This window comes from Pyxicephalus adspersus, chromosome 4 (assembly GCF_032062135.1).
Source record: "Pyxicephalus adspersus chromosome 4, UCB_Pads_2.0, whole genome shotgun sequence".
Taxonomy (NCBI): Eukaryota; Metazoa; Chordata; class Amphibia; order Anura; family Pyxicephalidae; genus Pyxicephalus; species Pyxicephalus adspersus.
The window spans coordinates 13,608,579-13,617,590 of NC_092861.1; positions in this window are offsets into that span (position 1 = coordinate 13,608,579).

Below are 9,012 nucleotides of genomic sequence, written 5' to 3' on the forward strand. Positions count from 1 at the left end.
CCTAGCATTTTTAATAAGTACATTTTAAGGTTGTTGCATGATATAAAACTTCACCAAATGGTGACTGGATACCTTTTTTCCAGCAGACACTTCGCTCTGCCAAAGTCTGTTGCAGTACAGGGATAATCTGCGGGCTTTCTCCCATGGTCCACTACATTAACAACTTGGTCTTGGCTCCTTGCAGTGTCGAGGGACAAACTGCGACCTCAGAATCACAATACGGTGCCGTTGTGAATATTAAAGATATATAAGTGGAACGAAAGCCAGAGCTACATAAATATCTAGCAAAAGTCCAAAGCATGCACAGCATAAGTCAGGTAATATGCTACTCTTCGGAGGATCATCTAAATACTTTTTTGTTTTTACTTTACTTTTTTATTAATATAATTTAGAAAATATCTTAACATGGGCCACAACATCCACTGTCCGCAAAAAAACTTTTAACCAGAAAATTAGACTGAGAATACAATATCATTAGTGATGGATGAGCTCAAAATATTTAAAAATCAGATAACACTTTGTGGCTGGGACCATATAGAATTGTCAGAAATATATTTTTTTGGTTTGTATATGGTTTGTATATTTATATATTTACATATACATATATATATATACATATGTACATATATATTGAGAGAGAAATATGAATATATTAATATAGACGACTACATTTACAAAAATATGATATTTTATCTGATTTTTTGATCTTTAATCTATCTCTGATCTATTATTTTTGATAATGCAACTGTATCTAACAGCTACACTATTAAACATCTGACTAATTTTATGATAAACACTGCAGGCTGATGGTGACAGTCTTTATGTACAGGCTGAAGGCTTTAACTTTGGTCTTTACTGCCCTTAACCTGCCAAGTGTTCACTATGTCAGTGCTGACATATTGATCACATAATCAAGAACTCTGGTTGGTTACCCTGGTTAAACCAGGCTATAAAAGAAAGTACCTGGACAAAGACCTTCATGTGGGAGCACCCCATTATTATAAATAAACATTATTAAAATCTGCAGATTCGAAGACCCTGAAAATAACTTCTGAAATTAGATTACCATACCTAAAGTTTATATGAGAGTCTGTTGATTTGGTTAACATAAAGAACCTTACTTCTTTACTCTAGGAAAGAAAAATGTTTCAAAGAATTTTTCCTTTCCAAACAGTGGATAATATACTTTTAAACTTAATCAATAAAATGTCGAGTATAGTGGCTAGATCTGAAATCGAAGCTCAGCGAAATTAAGATTATCTCCTTGATAAATTGCTGGAAACCACTTAATGGGAATTTTGATTTCACCTCTTGATAAAGATAAAGAGATTTAAAAAAAGCTTTCTACAACTACTCCCCTGGTTCACAACTGCCGACCTCATTTTTGGTTACATAAATCACTGTAGAATATTTTACTTAATGAACAACTACAAGTAAAACCCATCAACAGAATAGCCCTAAGCCTAGTAAAGCATGTCAAGTACTCCCTGGTTGCTAACTTTATCATTTAAAAAATAAAAAATATCTTAATACAACCAGCATTTAAGACAGTGTATCTCAACCTTTTTTTTAACATGGGGGAACAGCTTGAAATAACTTTCAGGTCTTCAGGAAACCCCTCCTATAATTACTTCATATACAGCTCACAGTATATTGGCTTGGTGAACATGGGAAGAATGACTTACATTGATGGCCATTGGGAAGAATGTCACCCTTACAGATATGCAAGATCATTGGTAGCAGCAAAACTTATCTGAGAGTCACAAACTGTTCATTGCTCAAGGAACACCTAGCAACCTCTGGAGGAACCCTATAGTTGGACGGAACTCTGGTTGAGAAACACTGAACTAAGAAAACTACAACTAATGCTTTACACTCTATAAACAAAGGGAAGTCCAGTATTGGTTTCATATTTAAACAATGCAAAGAAGGCAGACACACTACCTTTTCCAATCTGTATAAGTATCATGTAGTGGGCTAAAGACCGAATTGATGAAAATGCCTCTCTTGCACCTTCTAATCAACTGATATGTCTGTAAAGTGGAGACTAAGGCCTTGATTTAATAAAGGTCTCCAAGGCTGGAGAGAATACACCTTCATCAGTGAAGCTAGGTAAACCAGCAAACCTGGAATGGATTTCCTAAAAGTAATTAGGCATTTGCTAGCAAATGTTTTCAATCCTGGACCAGATCCATTCCAGGTTTGCTTAATCACCTAGCTTCACCGATGAAAGTCTATTCCCTCCAGCCTTGGAGAACTTTGATAAATCAGGGCCTAAGACAGGTGGCAAAAGATGATTCAGGCCACAGGTGGACTAGACAGAGATCAGAACAATAAAAATTTGAAGGAAAGATGGGTTTGCAGCAGGAGCAAAAGCAAGAAATTATCAGGAGACACGCCTAGTCACCAAGTAAGAAGAAACTATCAGTGATCAGGAGACAAGGAGGATCAGCAATGGAAAGCAGTAACAAGCCATGATCAGGAGACAGGCTAGGTCAGCAACTGATGAGCAGGAACAAGCTGTTATCTGGAAATAGTGAGGTTTTAGGAGATTGTCTTTTTACAAGGAACTTGCATTGTGGGAGGGGGTCCTTTTTTATTTGGCTATATTTTATTATTTTATAATATTTTTTTTCATTTACCAGGTTGACATGCCCCTATTTGACACTAGTAATGGTGTGATAGATCTTCCCAATGGAGTATGCGTTGGTATGTCCAATTTAACTTTACAACAACTTAATGACTAATCTTTATGATTGACAGAGGATCTGAAAACTAGGAACACATACAATTGCATGATCCTAGTTTTATGTCACAAGGTTAACTAATGTTCAAAGTCATATTGAGGTGACAAAGGCCATAAACACAGCTAACTGGCTGAATCCAACCTAAGACTCCATAATCCTGGATGAGTTTATTGATCAAATCAAGCCATGATCAGGAGACAGGCTAGGTCACCAACTGATGAGCAGGAACAAGTTGTTATCTGGAAATAGTCTACATGAAGGTTTAGGTACACTGGTTACCAGGATCAGGTGTGTCTTGGTTTTCTGGTGCTAGAACTGTGATATGTTGAGCACATCTATGGAAATGCTTTTTGTGCAGCAAGCCTACGCTGGACAAATTATATGGAACCCTTACAGTTTATTAAAAAAGTGATTTAAGCTTCCTGAAAATTGATTAAATAAAAAGCAAATATTCAATGTTCTATGTCCAACACAAAGCTAAAAGAACCAATGAGTGGCTAAGATCAAAGCATTAAGCTATTCTATCGCAGCCTATTATAAGCTATATCTTTGTTTTACACACCATTGACCGAATATTAAATTACTAATTACCCACTTTTGGAGACTGGACAGAAGGGACACTTTTTAGCTAAAAAGTATGCAGGTAAATTAAACACCTCAAAGTCACCCACCTTCCACCCATGTGGACTGTAAAAAACTAATGCTCAAAAAATAATTGGTTAAACCAATAATTACTTTTTTTCTACACTTCTTTATATTAGCTTTTCAAAATAATAAACAGAATAGGAAGACTTCATGAAAGGTTAAGCAATTACTTAGGAGGAATATTGTTTGCTGTAGGAACATATTGGTTGTACTTGGGCACTTGGGACACTTACCACTCCCATGTGGATAGATCACCTCTTCCTATTACAGTAGACAAGATGAGAATAGCCTTGGATGTTATTCTGTAGATGTCACATGGGATAGTCTTGTCTGGGAACTGCTGCTACTATTTAAACCACGCAATGATTCAGAGAGTGAAGCTATGTTTCATTTCTTTGGTGTGAATAATGGCACGAATACTAAGAGCAGCAGATGATTAGGAGCTAGGAGCAGGAGCTGGAGTTTTTTTGCTCATCACCAATGTCTCAGGCATTACAATACAGCGGAAGGATTCTGACTACACATAATAAAGTATTAAATCTTATCAGATACTTATCAGAAACATTAAAGTGTTTAAATGGCACTACAATGATTTGTAGCTTGTATTGGCCGCAATTTATGTACCCTTTTTGCCAATATTTTCTCAGTTCATCTACCCACGGATCATGTATGAACCTGTACTGCAAAATGAAAGATGAGGAATTATTTAAATAAAGTTGCTATTAGGCAGATTATTGAAAGAGTTCTTCCTAGACAGTGACAAAAAAGCCCAGCACGCTCTTACCTCCTCCGATGTTCTTATTTTTGGCCTTATGTATAAAGCTCTATAAGTATATGTAATATTTTACTATTAAAAGTGTTATATTGTACTAAACATTTAACAACATATTAAATATTTCTATATTTTTGGCATTTTACAAGTTCATGGTCCACGTCATAAAGGATGTAGAAGGGATCTCTCTTTTGCCTACATTCTAGGTGTTCTTTGTGTCAAAAGTTGCGCCCTGTTCTTATCTCAAAAATATGAATTACAGTTACCGCTGAAAATCATTGAACAGAGCATTTTAGCACAAATTAGAATCAAGAGCTGATTGATAAATACTATGTATTTTTGCATGTCCCACTATCTAATTTTAAATTGTAGTAAAATAGTTACCATGAACATTGCCTGAAGAATTCTTTGTTCATAGAAAATATAACATTCGTATTTCAGCAAGTGCTAACTAAACAATTCTAATAGTTAATTGAGATATATTGCCTAAAGGCTTTGATTAATTACTACAGTGTTCAATTAAAAATGACTTATAGTCCCATAGTTAGCATTATTGGCTTTTTTATGGCCAACACACTTCTTACATTGAAAGGAAAGTTGCATATTTTAGAAGTCATGTTGAGAAGAATATATTTTCCTGGCAGATTCTAAAAAGAAAGAAAAAGTAGAAAACATTGAAATACAATGTAAAAGTTTCCAATGACATCACTGGGACATTGCATGGAAACCTTGGAAGGCAGTGAGGGGGTTCCAGATCTTGCAAGAATTTGCTCCTGCACATTGCTAGAAACTGCAATATTCCAAAAGTAATATTGTAGCTAAAGGTAGAGTTTGGGAGTCAATCCCTGAGTTCTCATACGTTCTGAATACCCCAATAGCAGAATTTACACGTGTTAATTTCCAATTCTGCCAATGTCCAACTGGATGTTTCAGCTTCCCCCTCAAACCCCACATTTGTATGTTCCTGTCTCTCCTGTTTCATTTTTCAGAATACAGAATAAACAAAAAATACAGGAAATGTGAGAACGTCACACAAAGGGCCATAGCAATCACGCCAACCAAAGAACTCATCCAGCAAATATTTGTAATTGTCAGGTTTTGGGTGAACTGACCCTTCAATTGAAGGCAAAAAATGTGGGTAAAAAACAAAAACATGCTAGCTTTTTATGTTCTGTGCTAGGAATGCTTGAGCTGGTTGGAGCAACAATTTGATTTCACATTTTCTCTGCAATATCTTAAAATTATTTATTTCCATTCAACGAGGGTGGTGATACCTATGAGGTGTTAGGAGATTGTCTTTTTACAAGGAACTTGCATTGTGGGAGGGGGTCCTTTTTTATTTGGCTATATTTTATTATTTTATAATATTTTTTTTCATTTACCAGGTTGACATGCCCCTATTTGACACTAGTAATGGTGTGATAGATCCTCCCAATGGAGTATGCGTTGGTATGTCCAATTTAAATTTACAACAACTTAATGACTAATCTTTATGATTGACAGAGGATCTGAAATCTAGGAACACATACAGTTGCATGATCCTAGTTTTATGTCACAAGGTTAACTAACGTTTAAAGTCATATTGAGGTGACAAAGGCCATAAACACAGCTAACTGGCTGAATCCAACCTAAGACCCCATAATCCTGGATGAGTTTATTGATCAAAAGAATGTGCAACCCTGCTTTTATCACTAGAAGAAATAACAGTCTACCTCCCATCTTCTTTGCATTTTTTTTTTTTTTTTAATGGACCCTGCAATAAAATGCAGCACCAATTAGCAGAGCCTTAACTGCCCATGTAAATGCTGGGGAAAAAAGATATTACGAGAAAAAAGGGTTGGTCTCCGGGCTTCTAATTTCTTTATGTATTAATCCATGTGTTAATGACACATTTACACATTCATGAATGATTGTTTAACTTACCTGTAATAATGTTTCTATATTTTTCATTAATATGATTTATATGTTTACATGTAGTTTCTATGTATTTATGTTTATTCATAATTATGATTGATGCGTTTACAAGTATTTATGTTTAATATAATTATTATGATTTATGTGTAGTTTCTATGTATTTATGTTTATTAATTACTATGATACAAAACTTGATATTGTATTTATAGTTGCAATCATGCTTCTGTTCTGAGAAGTATTGTTCTTTCTATGAGAAAGATGAAAATGAGAAGTATTTTCATTTTTTGATATATCTTCAGGTTAGTAGTGGTAATTTTTTTCTGTTTTTGTTAATTGACTTTTAGAACACTATCCATCACTTCATACTTATTTGAAGCTATATGATACCTGGTTAGTTTTGGAGTATCCTCCGATATCATCCGAAAATTAGCAGAGAAGTCAGTGACAAATATTCATATTGAAGTACCTTGGATTACCAACCTACTTGGTGTGTAAGTGCCTTCCTTACACTTGTACTGGTATGCTGTTTAATGACCATGTTTATTAAAGTGGTTTTGTGGCACTAAAATCCACAATATTCCTGTTATATAGTATCTTAGAATGTGTATGCCTTCAGACCGCTTGATAAAGCTGTATTAATGCAAAACACGTTGGAATCAATTGGCTCCTAATATATTAGCTAACTATTCTAATATCTGCATATTTGTACAAGAAATTGGAACCCTGGTGTAAGACCCTGGAGCAGCGCTCGGGTGTGTTAAACTGCGGTATACTCCTAAGAATTTTTGTCTAACAGTTTCATTGAGTGGAAATGAGTGAATAATTTGCCAGTAGTAATATTTTTTTAGGAATTGGACACATTTAAATTGTTTTGCATTAATTTGGGGTTTGTAAGTTCTAATTTCTTTTTCTAGGTGTCAGGGGTGCCACTAATCCCCACCATGGCACCTGGAAAAGCTGAGGACCCCTAATACAGTAATGTATTTCTGTGAAGTGCCTGAGTGCAGTCTCTGTAGTTTTAAGATTCCTAACTTAAAACTTAAAATCACAGGAATGCTGAGACATCATTTACAGAAGGATGCTGCAAGGGAAATATACAATTTACAGTTATGGGGAGGTTAAGTCTTAATAGCTGTTCCTTGTATTTTGATCCAAGGTTAAACTGTAAATTACGAACTAAATGGAAAACATAACCTCAAACTACCTCTAAATTTGAACCTCAATAATGTATAGGCTTTGAAACTTCTGCAGACGGTGGTTGTGCAATTGAAATGCATTATGTGAAGCGAGGTTTGGGTTTCAGAGCACCTGTGACTCAACAGGAAGGTTAAGGACAGGTCAGTACAATCCGAAGCGACAGTAGGTGGGTGACTCAGAAAGCTCTTATAAAACAGCAGAAAGTCTCACCGTTCAATGAAGGTCAATCATGATAACAGATGTTCATTGAAGATTACCTTATTTCATTTAAATCTGCACACTTCAGTCTATCATAGCATGCAGGGAACTTGGAAAATTGTGCGTAATAGAGTTTCAAGGTAACCCAAGTGTCATCACTTTATTAAAAAAGTATTATTTTCAAAAATGTGAAAGTGACAGTAACCAAACATTTACTGATGGTATATCTTCCTAATAAATGTGTTTTTTAAATTACAGTAAAAGATTCACCTAAATAAAACCCAGTGTGCTTTTAAAACCTCATATAGCTAAACTTTGAAGTTTATATTGTGCCTTTTCCAATTCATGCCTGTCTCAGTTTATTAAAATGCTAAAAGGGATAGGTGAAATCCATTTTGGCTTTGATTTGAACTTGCCTATAGCTATTTTGCCTTCAATCATTTTGACTCAATAAACAATAAATTGTATTGAAATGCATGGGCTCCCACTTTTTGTGTTAATTACAATTACCCTAACACATTATTGTCACCAAATTTGGGGAGGTTAGGGGAACTGTGGGAAAGTGCCTCAAAAGAGGATTATAAAGCTAGATTGTAAGCTCTTCGTGGCAGTGTTCTCTCCTCCTCATGTGTCATTTATGTGTCAGTTATTTACAACCCCAATTTAATGTACATCACTGCGGAATATGTTGGCACTATAAAAATCCTGTTTAATATTAAATAATAATAATAGCAATAATAATAATAATAATAATAATGTAAGTTTTCTGTAAATCAAAGTTAAATATATGTTGAAAGACACATTTACAAACCAGGCAGGGTTTAATTTGCAATTGATATTAGCTCATAACCAGGTCAGTTTAAACAAAAAAAAGAAGAAATCTATTCTCATTTATCCAGGTCGTTGTATATCTAGTATTAGTTAGTCCAATTCAACCGGACTTCTTCTTGCAATGTTGAAGATTTTCTGCACCTCTCCTAGCTGCTTAATTAGCTTTAAGTCATAAGTTGACCAAAACCGATGAAGCAGCTTGGACAGGTGCGAAACATCTTCAACACTACAACAAATATAGTTCAATATGACCAGCTAGAATTACAAAAAAAGAAATGTACATGGGGACAAAATAGAAAAAGTCTATTCAGGCTAAACATTCATCATTTCTAAGATTGCTGAATGTTTTAATTGAAGCAGAAAGAACTATAGCTAGAAATGTTTGCCAATAATTGCAGCTTCCTGCTGCCAAACATCAGGCATTAGGTGACTTGTCAGAAGACAGCTAAATTTATGGTATGTATAAGGATTTTTTTTTTTTTGATTAGTGTGGCAGTTGTTGAGGATTTTGCTTTTTTCTTTATAAACTACACCTTGGTTTGACTTGGTATCAGATTTTTCTAGTCTTCTGCACAGTAGACTGAATAGGAGTAGGAGTAGGAACTAAGTTGGTGTTCTGCATACAAATGCATGCTAATAGGAGGTGAGAGTAACAAGAAGAACACTTCAATATTTTACACCGTGCCATTACTTACATAACAAAGTCTT